Source organism: Oncorhynchus gorbuscha, unplaced genomic scaffold (assembly GCF_021184085.1).
Source record: "Oncorhynchus gorbuscha isolate QuinsamMale2020 ecotype Even-year unplaced genomic scaffold, OgorEven_v1.0 Un_scaffold_1505, whole genome shotgun sequence".
Classification (NCBI taxonomy): domain Eukaryota; kingdom Metazoa; phylum Chordata; class Actinopteri; order Salmoniformes; family Salmonidae; genus Oncorhynchus; species Oncorhynchus gorbuscha.
Genome location: NW_025746265.1, coordinates 31,319 through 49,491, shown reverse-complemented (window position 1 = coordinate 49,491; position 18,173 = coordinate 31,319). Strand labels below are relative to the sequence as shown.

General features: G+C 46.4%; 1 protein-coding gene across 2 annotated transcripts in view; it reads left to right on the top strand.

The window, feature by feature from the left end:
• Positions 1–18,173, top strand: part of LOC124023142 (tropomodulin-3-like) — a 55,092-nt gene that overhangs the window by 12,753 nt on the left and 24,166 nt on the right. The window lies entirely within an intron of this gene.

Sequence of the window (18,173 nt, the reverse complement as noted above, 5' to 3'; positions counted from 1 at the left end):
TGTGGAGTCCCTGTCCCTGTACATCTGGACAGTTTCTCCTGGCCTTGTGGAGTCCCTGTCCCTGTACATCTGGACAGTTTCTCCTGGCCTTGTGGAGTCCCTGTATATCTGGACAGTTTCTCCTGACCTTGTGGAGTCCCTGTCCCTGTATATCTGGACAGTTTCTCCTGACCTCGTGGAGTCCCTGTCCCTGTACATCTGGACAGTTTCTCCTGACCTTGTGGAGTCCCTGTACATCTGGACAGTTTCTGCAGTAAACACAGGTGACTGAGGTGAGCATGACTTTGCATACAGCCAGATCATGTGACTTTTCCCTCAAAGGTATGTGTCATGTTTTAATTTGTGGGGAGTCTGAGTAGTGGTGTGTGTGGATGGGGGGGGGGGTAGTGGTGTGTGTGGATGGGGAGGGGGGTAGTGGTGTGTGTACTGTACATCTATAACTAGAGAGGCTGGTTGTAGTGTGTTGTGGGGGTGTTATTGGCTCTGTGTACTGTACATCTATAACTAGAGCGGCTGGTTGTAGTGTGTTGTGGGGGTGTTATTGGCTCTGTGTACTGTACATCTATAACTAGAGAGGCTGGTTGTAGTGTGTTGTGGTGGTGTTATTGGCTCTGTGTACTGTACATCTATAACTAGAGAGGCTGGTTGTAGTATGTTGTGGGGGTGTTATTGGCTCTGTACATCTATAACTAGAGAGGCTGGTTGTAGTGTGTTGTGGGGGTGTTATTGGCTCTGTGTACTGTACATCTATAACTAGAGAGGCTGGTTGTAGTGTGTTGTGGGGGTGTTATTGGCTCTGTACATCTATAACTAGAGAGGCTGGTTGTAGTGTGTTGTGGGGGTGTTATTGGCTCTGTGTACTGTACATCTATAACTAGAGAGGCTGGTTGTAGTATGTTGTGGTGGTGTTATTGGCTCTGTGTACTGTACATCTATAACTAGAGAGGCTGGTTGTAGTATGTTTTGGGGGTGTTATTGGCTCTGTGTACTGTACATCTATAACTAGAGAGGCTGGTTGTAGTATGTTTTGGGGGTGTTATTGGCTCTGTGTACTGTACATCTATAACTAGAGAGGCTGGTTGTAGTGTGTTGTGGGGGTGTTATTGGCTCTGTGTACTGTACATCTATAACTAGAGAGGCTGGTTGTAGTATGTTGTGTGGGGGTGTTATTGGCTCTGTGTACTGTACATCTATAACTAGAGAGGCTGGTTGTAGTGTGTTGTGGGGTGTTATTGGCTCTGTACATCTATAACTAGAGAGGCTGGTTGTAGTGTTGTGGGGGTGTTATTGGCTCTGTACATCTATAACTAGAGAGGCTGGTTGTAGTGTGTTGTGGGGTGTTATTGGCTCTGTACATCTATAACTAGAGAGGCTGGTTGTAGTGTGTTGTGGGGGTGTTATTGGCTCTGTACATCTATAACTAGAGAGGCTGGTTGTAGTGTGTTGTGGGGGTGTTATTGGCTCTGTGTACTGTACATCTATAACTAGAGAGGCTGGTTGTAGTGTGTTGTGGGGGTGTTATTGGCTCTGTACATCTATAACTAGAGAGGCTGGTTGTAGTGTGTTGTGGGGGTGTTATTGGCTCTGTACATCTATAACTAGAGAGGCTGGTTGTAGTGTGTTGTGGGGGTGTTATTGGCTCTGTACATCTATAACTAGAGAGGCTGGTTGTAGTGTGTTGTGGGGGTGTTATTGGCTCTGTGTACTGTACATCTATAACTAGAGAGGCTGGTTGTAGTATGTTGTGGGGGTGTTATTGGCTCTGTACATCTATAACTAGAGAGGCTGGTTGTAGTGTGTTGTGGGGGTGTTATTGGCTCTGTGTACTGTACATCTATAACTAGAGAGGCTGGTTGTAGTGTGTTGTGGGGGTGTTATTGGCTCTGTACATCTATAACTAGAGAGGCTGGTTGTAGTGTGTTGTGGGGTGTTATTGGCTCTGTACATCTATAACTAGAGAGGCTGGTTGTAGTGTGTTGTGGGGGTGTTATTGGCTCTGTGTACTGTACATCTATAACTAGAGAGGCTGGTTGTAGTGTGTTGTGGGGGTGTTATTGGCTCTGTACATCTATAACTAGAGAGGCTGGTTGTAGTGTGTTGTGGGGGTGTTATTGGCTCTGTGTACTGTACATCTATAACTAGAGAGGCTGGTTGTAGTGTGTTGTGGGGGTGTTATTGGCTCTGTGTACTGTACATCTATAACTAGAGAGGCTGGTTGTAGTGTGTTGTGGGGGTGTTATTGGCTCTGAGTACTGTACATCTATAACTAGAGAGGCTGGTTGTAGTATGTTGTGGGGGTGTTATTGGCTCTGTACATCTATAACTAGAGAGGCTGGTTGTAGTGTTATGTGGGGGTGTTATTGGCTCTGTGTACTGTACATCTATAACTAGAGAGGCTGGTTGTAGTATGTTGTGGGGGTGTTATTGGCTCTGTACATCTATAACTAGAGGCTGGTTGTAGTATGTTGTGGTGGTGTTATTGGCTCTGTGTACTGTACATCTATAACTAGAGAGGCTGGTTGTAGTGTGCTGTGGGGGTGTTATTGGCTCTGTGTACTGTACATCTATAACTAGAGAGGCTGGTTGTAGTATGTTGTGGGGGTGTTATTGGCTCTGTGTACTGTACATCTATAACTAGAGAGGCTGGTTGTAGTGTGTTGTGGGGGTGTTATTGGCTCTGTACATCTATAACTAGAGAGGCTGGTTGTAGTGTGTTGTGAGGGTGTTATTGGCTCTGTACATCTATAACTAGAGAGGCTGGTTGTAGTGTGTTGTGGGGGTGTTATTGGCTCTGTGTACTGTACATCTATAACTAGAGAGGCTGGTTGTAGTATGTTGTGGGGGTGTTATTGGCTCTGTACATCTATAACTAGAGAGGCTGGTTGTGGTGGTGTTATTGGCTCTGTGTACTGTACATCTATAACTAGAGAGGCTGGTTGTAGTGTGCTGTGGGGGTGTTATTGGCTCTGTGTACTGTACATCTATAACTAGAGAGGCTGGTTGTAGTGTGTTGTGGGGTGTTATTGGCTCTCTGTACATCTATAACTAGAGAGGCTGGTTGTAGTGTGTTGTGGGGGTGTTATTGGCTCTGTGTACTGTACATCTATAACTAGAGAGGCTGGTTGTAGTATGTTGTGGGGGTGTTATTGGCTCTGTACTGTACATCTATAACTAGAGAGGCTGGTTGTAGTGTGTTGTGGGGGTGTTATTGGCTCTGTACATCTATAACTAGAGAGGCTGGTTGTAGTGTGTTGTGGGGGTGTTATTGGCTCTGTGTACTGTACATCTATAACTAGAGAGGCTGGTTGTAGTATGTTGTGGGGGTGTTATTGGCTCTGTGTACTGTACATCTATAACTAGAGAGGCTGGTTGTAGTGTGTTGTGGGGGTGTTATTGGCTCTGTACATCTATAACTAGAGAGGCTGGTTGTAGTGTGTTGTGGGGGTGTTATTGGCTCTGTGTACTGTACATCTATAACTAGAGGCTGGTTGTAGTGTGTTGTGGTGGTGTTATTGGCTCTGTGTACTGTACATCTATAACTAGAGGCTGGTTGTAGTGTGTTGTGGGGGTGTTATTGGCTCTGTACATCTATAACTAGAGAGGCTGGTTGTAGTGTGTTGTGGGGGTGTTATTGGCTCTGTGTACTGTACATCTATAACTAGAGAGGCTGGTTGTAGTGTGTTGTGGTGGTGTTATTGGCTCTGTGTACTGTACATCTATAACTAGAGAGGCTGGTTGTAGTGTGTTGTGGTGGTGTTATTGGCTCTGTGTACTGTACATCTATAACTAGAGAGGCTGGTTGTAGTGTGTTGTGGGGGTGTTATTGGCTCTGTGTACTGTACATCTATAACTAGAGAGGCTGGTTGTAGTGTGTTGTGGTGGTGTTATTGGCTCTGTGTTATCTGCTGTTGTCTAGGATGATTAGTAGAGCTCGGAGAATGGAATCAATCAGACTACTAATGGATCCTCCCAGACCATTACCACCATTACCTCCCTTCCGTGCTCCATTACTCCTGTCTGGACTGTCTACTCCACCTAATCACCTGGAGGGTCCTGGAGGAGACAGAAGAACAGCCGTTAGTATGGGTTTTATAACCTGTGTGAAGGTGGTGGGGTTTTATAACCTGTGTGAAGGTGGTGGGGTTTTATAACCTGTGTGAAGGTGGTTAAGTGTGAAGGTGGTGGGGCTTTATAACCTGTGTGAAGGTGGTGTTGACTACACAGAGAAAGTAGATAGATGACGTAAGAGCTGAGTTGACATTGTGGTAAGAGAATGACGTGTGTGTGGATTAGTCTACAAGTCTGTGGTCTCCAGTCAAACCTCTCTGGCCACTCTGTCTTCCAGTCTCAGCTAATGGAACTCGGAGGTTAACAGTCAGGTGGTTTAGATGATGACGGGTGTGTCTGTGTTGTGGATTTGGCTCTACAATGTCAGAATGTTTTCTGTCAGAAAGGGTTTTTCTAGACCTTGAAGGCTGGTGGTCGTTCCAACAGGGGACTGAAACACATGTTATTATCCCACAGATAAACTGTCTGCAGATCGTTGGCTTTTACCATCATGGATATTTAACTCCTGGTTCAGGGCTTAGTTAGACCTACGCTAGATTTAAACACGGCCTATAACCTATTAGAATGGACTACATCGTCTGGAACTTATTCAGGAGGGAGTCCTATCTGGTCTGGTATTATCAGGCTGTGGACTGGACTCGGACGTGACCCGCGTTAATCCCAGTCTTCAGAACCTGATTCGCATCATCAATAGCCAGCGATGGATGGGATCAACATTACTATCATCATGAATGCTGACATTTCATCTGGTCTCATGTACTTTCCGTTAGGGCAGAGTGAACCTGTTATTCCCCTGTTAACCCCCTGCTATAGAGCCCCACAGTGGGGGTGTCATAATACCCATAAAACCTAACGGTCAAACAGGGAAATTTTTCCAATTGTTTTTCTACAATTCGTTTAAAAAGTGTATTTTATCAATATGTTCGACTCTATTTACTCTCCGATTCTGAATTGCTAATTAGTATTAAAGTAGACATTGTGCAAAACTACAAATCCCAGCATGCTCCTGTAGGTCATCTCTAGCTGACACCTTTACTAACAGGTATAGATCCTGCAGGTCATCTCTATCTGACACCTTTACTAACAGGTATAGATCCTGCAGGTCATCTCTGACACCTTTACTAACAGGTATAGATCCTGCAGGTCATCTCTAGCTGACACCTTTACTAACAGGTATAGATCCTGCAGGTCATCTCTATCTGACACCTTCACTAACAGGTATAGATCCTGCAGGTCATCTCTATCTGACACCTTCACTAACAGGTATAGATCCTGTAGGTCATCTCTATCTGACACCTTTACTAACAGGTATAGATCCTGTAGGTCATCTCTATCTGACACCTTTACTAACAGGTATAGATCCTGCAGGTCATCTCTATCTGACACCTTCACTAACAGGTATAGATCCTGTAGGTCATCTCTATCTGACACCTTTACTAACAGGTATAGATCCTGTAGGTCATCTCTATCCGACACCTTTACTAACAGGTATAGATCCTGTAGGTCATCTCTATCTGACACCTTTACTAACAGGTATAGATCCTGTAGGTCATCTCTATCTGACACCTTTACTAACAGGTATAGATCCTGCAGGTCATCTCTATCCGACACCTTTACTAACAGGTATAGATCCTGTAGGTCATCTCTATCTGACACCTTTACTAACAGGTATAGATCCTGTAGGTCATCTCTATCTGACACCTTTACTAACAGGTATAGATCCTGCAGGTCATCTCTATCTGACACCTTTACTAACAGGTATAGATCCTGTAGGTCATCTCTATCTGACACCTTCACTAACAGGTATAGAGATGACCTACAGGATCTGACACCTTTACTAACAGGTATAGATCCTGCAGGTCATCTCTGACACCTTTACTAACAGGTATAGATCCTGTAGGTCATCTCTATCTGACACCTTTACTAACAGGTATAGATCCTGTAGGTCATCTCTATCTGACACCTTTACTAACAGGTATAGATCCTGTAGGTCATCTCTATCTGACACCTTTACTAACAGGTATAGATCCTGTAGGTCATCTCTATCTGACACCTTTACTAACAGGTATAGATCCTGTAGGTCATCTCTATCTGACACCTTTACTAACAGGTATAGATCCTGTAGGTCATCTCTATCTGACACCTTTACTAACAGGTATAGATCCTGTAGGTCATCTCTATCTGACACCTTTACTAACAGGTATAGATCCTGCAGGTCATCTCTATCTGACACCTTTACTAACAGGTATAGAGATGACCTCATCTCTATCAGGATCTGACACCTTTACTAACAGGTATAGATCCTGCAGGTCATCTCTGACACCTTTACTAACAGGTATAGATCCTGCAGGTCATCTCTATCTGACACCTTTACTAACAGGTATAGATCCTGCAGGTCATCTCTATCTGACACCTTTACTAACAGGTATAGATCCTGAGATCACCTACAGGATCTGACACCTTTACTAACAGGTATAGATCCTGCAGGTCATCTCTATCTGACACCTTTACTAACAGGTATAGATCCTGCAGGTCATCTCTATCCGACACCTTTACTAACAGGTATAGATCCTGTAGGTCATCTCTATCTGACACCTTTACTAACAGGTATAGATCCTGTAGGTCATCTCTATCTGACACCTTTACTAACAGGTATAGATCCTGTAGGTCATCTCTATCTGACACCTTTACTAACAGGTATAGATCCTGTAGGTCATCTCTATCTGACACCTTTACTAACAGGTATAGATCCTGCAGGTCATCTCTATCTGACACCTTTACTAACAGGTATAGATCCTGCAGGTCATCTCTATCTGACACCTTTACTAACAGGTATAGATCCTGTAGGTCATCTCTATCTGACACCTTTACTAACAGGTATAGATCCTGTAGGTCATCTCTATCTGACACCTTTACTAACAGGTATAGATCCTGTAGGTCATCTCTATCTGACACCTTTACTAACAGGTATTGTGTCAATTTGAAAGAAATGTAGACAGTTTATTCATGAATCCATTTAGATAGTTAATCCCGGGATTCCTATCTTTGCCTCGATTTGTCAGTCTGGTCCAGATCATCATGGTATTTGTAGTTCTTTATGATAGCCACATTAGCAGCTAATTAGCATTTCATTTTGGGGAGGTAAATACAGGCCAAGTCACTTTGTCTGAGAGAGATTTACACGGTAATAAACCGCATCGCCCCAGGGGAAGCCGACACAAACCGTCCCCAGGGGAAGCCGACACAAACCGTCAGCCCCAACCGTCGCCCCAGGGAAGCCGACAAACCGCCGCCCCAGGGGAAGCCGTCAGCCCCAAACCGTCGGGAAGCCGACACAAACCGTCACCCAAGGGGAAGCCCCACCGTCGGGAAGCCGACACAAACCGCCGCCCCAGGGGAAGCCGACACAAACCGCCGCCCCAGGGGAAGCACAAACCGCCGCCCCAGGGGAAGCCAAACCTTCGCCCCAGGGGAAGCCGACACAAACCGTCGCCCCAGGGGAAGCCGACACAAACCGTCGCCCCAGGGGAAGCCGACACAAACCATCGCCCCAGGGGAAGCCGACACAAAACACAGACCTTATTTATAATATATAATAATATAATAATAATATATAATAATATATAAGGTATATTATATATATATATAATATACCTTATTTTACGTGTTTCTAAAAAAAATCCCCTACAGGAAAAATGAATGATGGAAAAACGTCTGGAACCATTTCCCTGTTTGACCGCTAGGTTTTCTGGGTATTATGATTCACACACTGTGGTACTTTATTCCAGGCTGTTGCTCTGTTAGTGTGGTGTTTGATTCCTTCATGGCGGAGTGGACAGTAAACCTCTAATTCTTGAGAGAACAGACCAGAACAGAGAGAGAGAACAGACCAGAACAGAGAGAGAGAACAGACCAGAACAGAGAGAGAGAGAACAGACCAGAACAGAGAGAGAGAACAGACCAGAACAGAGAGAGAGAGAACAGACCAGAACAGAGAGAGAGAGAACAGACCAGAACAGAGAGAGAGAGAGAGAACAGACCAGAACAGAGAGAGAGAACAGACCAGAACAGAGAGAGAGAGAACAGAACCAGAACAGACCAGAGAGAGAGAACAGACCAGAACAGAGAGAGAGAGAACAGACCAGAACAGAGAGAGAGAGAACAGACCAGAACAGAGAGAGAGAGAACAGACCAGAACAGAGAGAGAGAGAACAGACCAGAACAGAGAGAGAGAACAGACCAGAACAGAGAGAGAGAACAGACCAGAACAGAGAGAGAGAGAACAGACCAGAACAGAGAGAGAGAGAACAGACCAGAACAGAGAGAGAGAACAGAACAGAACAGAACAGACCAGAACAGAGAGAGAGAACAGACCAGAACAGAGAGAGAGAGAACAGACCAGAACAGAGAGAGAGAACAGACCAGAACAGAGAGAGAGAACAGACCAGAACAGAGAGAGAGAACAGACCAGAACAGAGAGAAAGAACAGACCAGAACAGAGAGAGAGAGAGAACAACAGACAGAGAGAACAGAACAGGAGAGAGAGAGAACAGACCAGAACAGAGAGAGAGAGAACAGACCAGAACAGAGAGAGAGAACAGAACAGAACAGAGAGAGAGAGAGAACAGACCAGAACAGAGAGAGAGAGAACAGAACAGACCAGAACAGAGAGAGAACAGAACAGACCAGAACAGAGAGAACAGAGAACAGAACAGACCAGAACAGAGAGAGAACAGAACAGACCAGAACAGAGAGAGAACAGAACAGACCAGAACAGAGAGAGAGAGAACAGACCAGAACAGAGAGAGAGAGAGAACAGAACAGACCAGAACAGAGAGAGAGAGAGAACAGACCAGAACAGAGAGAGAGAGAGAGAGAACAGACCAGAACAGAGAGAGAGAGAGAGAGAACAGACCAGAACAGAGAGAGAGAGAACAGACCAGAACAGAGAGAGAGAGAGAACAGACCAGAACAGAGAGAGAGAGAACAGACCAGAACAGAGAGAGAGAACAGAACAGAACAGAGAGAGAGAGAACAGAACAGAACAGAGAGAGAGAGAACAGACCAGAAGAGAGAGAGAGAACAGACCAGAGAGAGAGAGAACAGACCAGAACAGAGAGAGAGAGAACAGACCAGAACAGAGAGAGAGAGAACAGACCAGAACAGAGAGAGAGAGAACAGACCAGAACAGAGAGAGAGAGAACAGACCAGAACAGAGAGAGAGAACAGAACAGAACAGAGAGAGAGAACAGACCAGAACAGAGAGAGAGAGAACAGACCAGAACAGAGAGAGAGAGAGAAGAGACCAGAACAGACCAGAACAGAGAGAGAGAGAGACAGACCAGAACAGAGAGAGAGAGAACAGACCAGAACAGAGAGAGAGAGAACAGACCAGAACAGAGAGAGAGAGAGAGAACAGACCAGAACAGAGAGAGAGAGAGAACAGACCAGAACAGAGAGAGAGAACAGAGAGAGAGAGAACAGACCAGAACAGAGAGAGAGCAGAACAGACCAGAACAGAGAGAACAGACCAGAACAGAGAGAGAGAGAACAGACCAGAACAGAGAGAGAGAACAGAACAGACCAGAACAGAGAGAGAGAGAACAGACCAGAACAGAGAGAGAGAACAGACCAGAACAGAGAGAGAGAGAACAGACCAGAAGAGAGAGAGAGAGAACAGAACAGACCAGAAGAGAGAGAGAACAGACCAGAGAGAGAGAACAGACCAGAACAGAGAGAGAGACAGAACAGAACCAGAACAGACCAGAGAGAGAGAGAACAGACCAGAACAGAGAGAGAGAACAGACCAGAACCAGAACAGAACAGAGAGAGAGAGAACAGACCAGAACAGAGAGAGAGAGAACAGACCAGAACAGAGAGAGAGAGAACAGACCAGAACAGAGAGAGAGAGAACAGAACAGAGAGAGAGACCAGACCAGAACAGAGAGAGAGAGAACAGACCAGAACAGAGAGAGAGAGAACAGAACAGACCAGAACAGAGAGAGAGAGAACAGACCAGAACAGAGAGAGAGAGAACAGACCAGAACAGAGAGAGAGAGAACAGAACAGACCAGAACAGAGAGAGAGAACAGAACAGACCAGAACAGAGAGAGAGAGAGAACAGAACAGAGAGAACAGACCAGAACAGAGAGAACAGACCAGAACAGAGAGAGAGAACAGACCAGAACAGAGAGAGAGAGAGAACAGACCAGAACAGAGAGAGAGAACAGACCAGACCAGAGAGAGAGAGAGAGAGAACAGACCAGAACAGAGAGAGAGAACAGACCAGAACAGAGAGAGAGAGAACAGACCAGAACAGAGAGAGAGAGAGAGAGAACAGACCAGAACAGAGAGAGAGAACAGACCAGAACAGAGAGAGAGAGAACAGAACAGACCAGAGAGAGAGAGAACAGACCAGAACAGAGAGAAGAAGAACAGAACAGAGAGAGAGAACAGACCAGAGAGAGAGAGAGAACAGACCAGAACAGAGAGAGAGAACAGACCAGAACAGAGAGAGAGAGAACAGAACAGACCAGAACAGAAGAGAGAGAACAGACCAGACCAGAGAGAGAGAGAACAGACCAGAACAGAGAGAGAGAGAACAGACAAGAACAGAGAGAGAGAGAGAACAGACCAGAACAGAGAGAGAGAGAGAGAACAGAACAGAACAGAGAGAGAACAGAACAGACCAGAACAGAGAGAGAGAGAGAGAGAACAGACCAGAACAGAGAGAGAGAGAACAGACCAGAACAGAGAGAGAGAACAGACCAGAACAGAGAGAGAGAGACAGACCAGAACAGAGAGAGAGAGACCAGACCAGAACAGACCAGAGAGAGAGAGACCAGACCAGAACAGAGAGAGAGACCAGACCAGAGAGAGAGAACAGACCAGAACAGAGAGAGAGAACAGAACAGACAGACAGAGAGAGAGAACAGACCAGAACAGAGAGAGAGAGAGAACAGAACAGACCCAGAGAGAGAGACAGAACAGAACAGACCAGAGAGAGAGAGAACAGACCAGAACAGAGAGAGAGAGAACAGACCAGAACAGAGAGAGAGAACAGAACAGACCAGAACAGAGAGAGAGAGAACAGACCAGACCAGAACAGAGAGAGAGAGAACAGACCAGAACAGAGAGAGAGAGAACAGACCAGAACAGAGAGAGAGAGAACAGAACAGAGAGAGAGAGAACAGACCAGAACAGAGAGAGAGAGAACAGAACAGAGAGAGAGAGAGAGAACAGAACAGAGAGAGAGAGAACAGACCAGAACAGAGAGAGAGAGAACAGACCAGAACAGAGAGAGAACAGAACAGAACAGAGGGAGAGAGAGAACAGACCAGAACAGAGAGAGAGAGAGAACAGAACAGACCAGAGAGAGAGAGAGAACAGACCAGAACAGAGAGAGAGAACAGACCAGAACAGAGAGAGAGAGAACAGAACAGAGAGAGAGAACAGACCAGAACAGAGAGAGAGAGAGAGACCAGACCAGAACAGAGAGAGAGAGAACAGACCAGAACAACAGAGAGAGAGAGAACAGACCAGAACAGAGAGAGGAGAACAGACCAGAACAGAGAGAGAGAGAACAGACCAGAACAGAGAGAGAGAGAACAGAACAGACCAGAACAGAGAGAGAGAACAGACCAGAACAGAGAGAGAGAGAACAGAACAGAGAGAGAGAGAACAGACCAGAACAGAGAGAGAGAACAGACCAGAACAGAGAGAGAGACCAGAACAGACCAGAACAGAGAGAGAGAACAGACCAGAACAGAGAGAGAGAACAGACCAGAACAGAGAGAGAGAACAGAACAGAACAGAACAGAAGAGAGAGAGAACAGACCAGAACAGACAGAACAGAACAGAACAGAACAGAGAGAGAGAACAGACCAGAACAGAGAGAACAGACCAGAACAGAGAGAGAGAGAGAACAGACCAGAACAGAGAGAGAGAGAGAACAGACCAGAACAGAGAGAGAGAGAACAGACCAAAACAGAGAGAGAGAACAGACCAAAACAGAGAGAGAACAGAACAGACCAGAACAGAGAGAGAACAGAACAGACCAGAACAGAGAGAGAGAGAACAGACCAGAACAGAGAGAGAGAGAGAGAGAGAACAGACCAGAACAGAGAGAGAGAGAGAGACCAGAACAGAGAGAAAGAGAGAACAGAACAGACCAGAACAGAGAGAGAGAGAGAACAGACCAGAACAGAGAGAGAGAGAGACCAGAACAGAGAGAGAGAGAACAGAACAGAGAGAGAGAGAACAGACCAGAACAGAGAGAGAACAGAACAGAACAGAACAGAGAGAGAGAGAACAGACCAGAACAGAGAGAGAGAGAGAACAGACCAGAACAGAGAGAGAGAGAGACAGACCAGAACAGAGAGAGAGAGAACAGAACAGAGAGAGAAGAGAACAGACCAGAACAGAGAGAGAGAGAGAGAGAACAGAACAGACCAGAACAGAGAGAGGAGAGACCAGAACAGAGAGAGAGAACAGACCAGAACAGAGAGAGAGAGAGAGACCAGAACAGAACAGACCAGAGAGAGAGAGAACAGACCAGAACAGAGAGAGAGAGAACAGAACAGACCAGAACAGAGAGAACAGAACAGACCAGAACAGAGAGAGAGAGAGAGAACAGAACAGACCAGAACAGAGAGAGGAACAGAACAGAGAGAGAGAGAGAACAGACCAGAACAGAGAGAGAGAGAGACCAGAACAGAGAGAGAACAGAGAACAGAACAGACCAGAACAGAGAGAGAGAACAGAACAGACCAGAACAGACCAGAAGAGAGAGAGAGAACAGAGAACAGAACAGAGAGAGAACAGACCAGAGAACAGAACAGACCAGAACAGAGAGAGAGAACAGAACAGACCAGAACAGAGACCAGAACAGAGAGAGAGAACAGAACAGACCAGAACAGAGAGAGAGAGAGAACAGACCAGAACAGAGAGAGAGAGAGAGAACAGACCAGAACAGAGAGAGAGAGAACAGACCAGAACAGAGAGAGAACAGAACAGAGAGAGAGAACAGACCAGAACAGAGAGAGAGAGAGAACAGACCAGAACAGAGAGAGAGAACAGACCAGAACAGACCAGAGAGAGAGAACAGACCAGAACAGAGAGAGAGAGAACAGAACAGAGAGAGAGAGAACAGACAAGAACAGAGAGAGAGAGAACAGACCAGAACAGAGAGAGAGAGAACAGAACAGAACAGAGAGAGAACAGAACAGAACCAGAACAGACCAGAGAGAGAGAACAGACCAGAACAGAGAGAGAGAGAACAGACCAGAACAGAAGAGAGAACAGACCAGAACAGAGAGAACAGACCAGAACAGAGAGAACAGACCAGAGAGAGAACAGACCAGAACAGAGAGAGAAGAGACCAGAACAGAGAGAGAGAACAGAGAACAGAGAGAGAGACCAGAACAGAACAGAGAGAGAGAGAGAGAGAACAGACCAGAACAGAGAGAGAGAGAACAGACCAGAACAGAGAGAGACAGACAGAACAGACCAGAACAGAGAGAAGAGAGAGAACAGACCAGAACAGAGAGAGAGAGAACAGACCAGAACAGAGAGAGAGAGAGACCAGACCAGAACAGAGAGAGAGAGAACAGACCAGAACAGACCAGAACAGAGAGAGAGAGACAGACCAGAACAGAGAGAGAGAAGAACAGACCAGAACAGAGAGAGAGAGAGAACAGACCAGAACAGAGAGAGAGAGACCAGAACAGAACAGACCAGAACAGAAGAGAGAGAGAGAACAGACCAGAACAGAGAGAGAGAGAGAACAGACCAGAACAGAGAGAGAGAGACCAGACCAGAACAGAGAGAGAGACCAGACCAGAACAGAGAGAACAGAACAGAACAGACCAGAACAGAGAGAACAGACCAGAACAGAGAGAGAGAGAACAGAACAGAACAGAGAGAGAGAGAACAGACCAAACAGAGAGAGAGAGAACAGACCAGAACAGAGAGAGAGAGAGAACAGAACAGAGAGAGAGAACAGAACAGAGAGAGAGAGAACAGACCAGAAAGAGAGAGAGAGAACAGACCAGAACAGAGAGAGAGAGAACAGACCAGAACAGAGAGAGAGAAGAGACAGAAGAGAGAGAGAGAGAACAGACCAGAACAGAGAGAGAGAGAACAGAACAGAACAGAGAGAGAGAGAACAGACCAGAACAGAGAGAGAGAGAGACAGAACAGAGAGAGAGAGAACAGAACAGAACAGAGAGAGAGAGACCAGACCAGAACAGAGAACAGACCAGAAGAGAGAGAGAACAGACCAGAACAGAGAGAGAGAGAGAACAGACCAGAACAGAGAGAGAGAGAGAACAGAACAGACCAGAGAGAGAGAGAACAGAACAGACCAGAACAGAGAGAGAGAGAACAGACCAGACACAGAGAGAGAGAACAGACCAGAACAGAGAGAGAGAACAGACCAGAACAGAACAGAACAGACCAGAACAGAGAGAGAGAACAGACCAGAACAGAGAGAGAGAGAACAGACCAGAACAGAGAGAGAGACAGAACAGACCAGAACAGAGAGAGAGAACAGACCAGAACAGAGAGAGAGAACAGACCAGAACAGAGAGAGAGAGAACAGACCAGAACAGAGAGAGAGAGAGAACAGACCAGAACAGAGAGAGAGAGAACAGAACAGAGAGAGAGAACAGACCAGAACAGAGAGAGAGAGAGAGAGAACAGACCAGAACAGAGAGAGAGACCAGACCAGAACAGAGAGAGAGAGAACAGACCAGAACAGAGAGAACAGACCAGAACAGAGAGAACAGACCAGAACAGAGAGAGAGAGAGAACAGACCAGAACAGAGAGAGAGAGAACAGACCAAAACAGAGAGAGAGAGAACAGACCAAAACAGAGAGAGAACAGAACAGACCAGAACAGAGAGAGAACAGAACAGACCAGAACAGAGAGAGAGAGAACAGACCAGAACAGAGAGAGAGAGAGAGAGAGAACAGACCAGAACAGAGAGAGAGAGAGAGACCAGAACAGAGAGAGAGAACAGAACAGACCAGAACAGAGAGAGAGAGAGAACAGACCAGAACAGAGAGAGAGAGACCAGACCAGAACAGAGAGAGAGAGACCAGAACAGAGAGAGAGAGACCAGAACAGAGAGAGAGAACAGACCAGAACAGAGAGAGAACAGAACAGAACAGAGAGAGAGAGAGACCAGACCAGAACAGAGAGAGAGAGAGAACAGACCAGAACAGAGAGAGAGAGAGAGACCAGACCAGAACAGAGAGAGAGAGAACAGAACAGAGAGAGAACAGAACAGACCAGAACAGAGAGAGAGAGAGAACAGAACAGACCAGAACAGAGAGAGGGAGAGAACAGAACAGACCAGAACAGAGAGAGAGAGAGAGACCAGAACAGAACAGAGAGAGAGAGAGACCAGACCAGAACAGAGAGAGAGAGAACAGAACAGAGAGAGAACAGAACAGACCAGAACAGAGAGAGAGAGAGAACAGAACAGACCAGAACAGAGAGAGGGAGAGAACAGAACAGACCAGAACAGAGAGAGAACAGAACAGAGAACAGAGAACAGAGAACAGAACAGACCAGAACAGAGAGAGAGAGAGAACAGAACAGACCAGAACAGACCAGAACAGAGAGAGAGAGAGAACAGAGACCAGAACAGACCAGAACAGACCAGACCAGAGAGAGAGAACAGAACAGACCAGAACAGAGAGACCAGAGAGAACAGAACAGACCAGAACAGAGAGAGAGAGAACAGAACAGACCAGAACAGAGAGAGAGAGAGAGACCAGAACAGACCAGAACAGACCAGAACAGAGAGAGAGAACAGAACAGAACCAGAACAGAGAGAGAGAGAGAACAGAACAGACCAGAACAGACCAGAACAGAGAGAGAGAGACCAGAACAGAGAGAGAGAGAACAGACCAGAACAGAGAGAGAGAGAACAGACCAGAACAGAGAGAGAGAGAACAGACCAGAACAGAGAGAGAGAGAACAGACCAGAACAGAGAGAGAGAGAGAACAGACCAGAACAGAGAGAGAGAACAGACCAGAACAGAGAGAGAGACAGACCAGAACAGAGAGAGAGACAGACCAGAAGAGAGAGAGAGACAGAGAACAGACCAGAACAGAGAGAGAGAGAACAGACCAGAACAGAGAGAACAGACCAGAACAGAGAGAGAGAGAACAGACCAGAACAGAGAGAGAGAGAACAGACCAAAACAGAGAGAGAGAGAACAGACCAAAACAGAGAGAGAACAGACCAGAACAGAGAGAGAACAGAACAGACCAGAACAGAGAGAGAGAGAGAACAGACCAGAACAGAGAGAGAGAGACCAGAACAGAGAGAGAACAGACCAGAACAGAGAGAGAGAACAGACCAGAACAGAGAGAGAGAGACCAGAACAGAGAACAGAGAGACCAGAACAGAACAGAGAGAGAACAGACCAGAACAGAACAGACCAGAGAGAACAGACCAGAACAGAGAACAGACCAGAACAGAGAGAGAGAGAACAGACCAGAACAGAGAGAGAGAGAACAGACCAGAACAGAGAGAGAGAGAACAGACCAGAACAGAGAGAGAGAACAGACCAGAACAGAGAGAGAGACCAGAACAGAGAGAGAACAGACCAGAACAGAGAGAGAGAACAGAACAGAACAGAGAGAGACCAGACCAGAACAGAACAGAGAGAGAGAGAACACCAGAACAGAACAGAGAGAGAGAGACCAGAGACCAGACCAGAACAGAGAGAGAGAGAGACCAGAGAGAGAGAGAACAGAACAGAAGAGAGAGAGAGAACAGAACAGACCAGAACAGAGAGAGAGAGACCAGACCAGAACAGAACAGAGAGAGAGACCAGAAACAGAACAGACCAGAACAGAGAGAGAGAGAGAGAACAGAACAGACCAGAACAGAGAGAGAGAGAGAGAACAGAACAGACCAGAACAGAGAGAGAGAGAACAGAACAGACCAGAACAGACCAGAACAGAGAGAGAGGGAGAACAGAACAGAGAGAGAGAGAGAACAGAACAGACCAGAACAGAGAGAGAGAGAACAGAACAGACCAGAACAGAGAGAGAGAGAGAACAGAACAGACCAGAACAGAGAGAGGGAGAGAACAGAACAGACCAGAACAGAGAGAGAGAGAGAACAGAACAGACCAGAACCAGAACAGAGAGAGAGAGAACAGACAGAACAGACCAGAACAGAGAGAACAGAGAGAGAGAACAGACCAGAACAGAGAGAGAGAGAGAGAACAGAACAGAGAGAGAGAGAACAGACCAGAACAGACCAGAACAGAGAGAGAGAGAGAGAACAGACCAGAACAGAACAGAGAGAACAGAACAGAACAGACCAGACCAGAACAGAGAGAGAGAGAACAGAACAGAGAGAGAGAGACCAGACCAGAACAGAGAGAGAGAGAGAGAGACCAGAACAGAGAGAGAGAGAACAGAGAGAACAGACCAGAACAGAGAGAGAGACCAGAACAGAGAGAGAACAGACCAGAACAGAACAGAGAGGAACAGACCAGAACAGAGAGAGAGACCAGACCAGAACAGAGAGGAACAGACCAGAACAGAGAGAGAGAGACAGACCAGAACAGAGAGAGAGAGAGACAGACCAGAACAGAGAGAGAGAGAGAGACCAGAACAGAGAGAGAGACCAGAACAGAGAGAACAGACCAGAACAGAACAGAGAGGGAACAGACCAGAACAGAGAGAGAGAGAGACCAGAACAGGGAGAGAGACCAGAAACAGAGAGAGAGAACAGACCAGAACAGAGAGAGAGAACAGAACAGACCAGAACAGAGAGAGAGAACAGACCAGAACAGAGAGAGAGAGACCAGAACAGGGAGAGAGACCAGAACAGAGAGAGAACGATGTGGAGAGAGAGAACAGAGGGAGAGAGAACAGAACAGAGAGAGAGAGAGACCAGAACAGAGAGAGAACAGACAGAACAGGGAGAGATACCAGAACAGAGAGAGACAGAACGATGTGGGAGAGAACAAGAGAGAGAACAGAACAGAGAACAGACCAGAATGAGGGAGAGAGAACAGAGAGAGAGGGAGAACGATGTGGGAGAGAGAACAGAGAGAGAGAACGATGTGGGAGA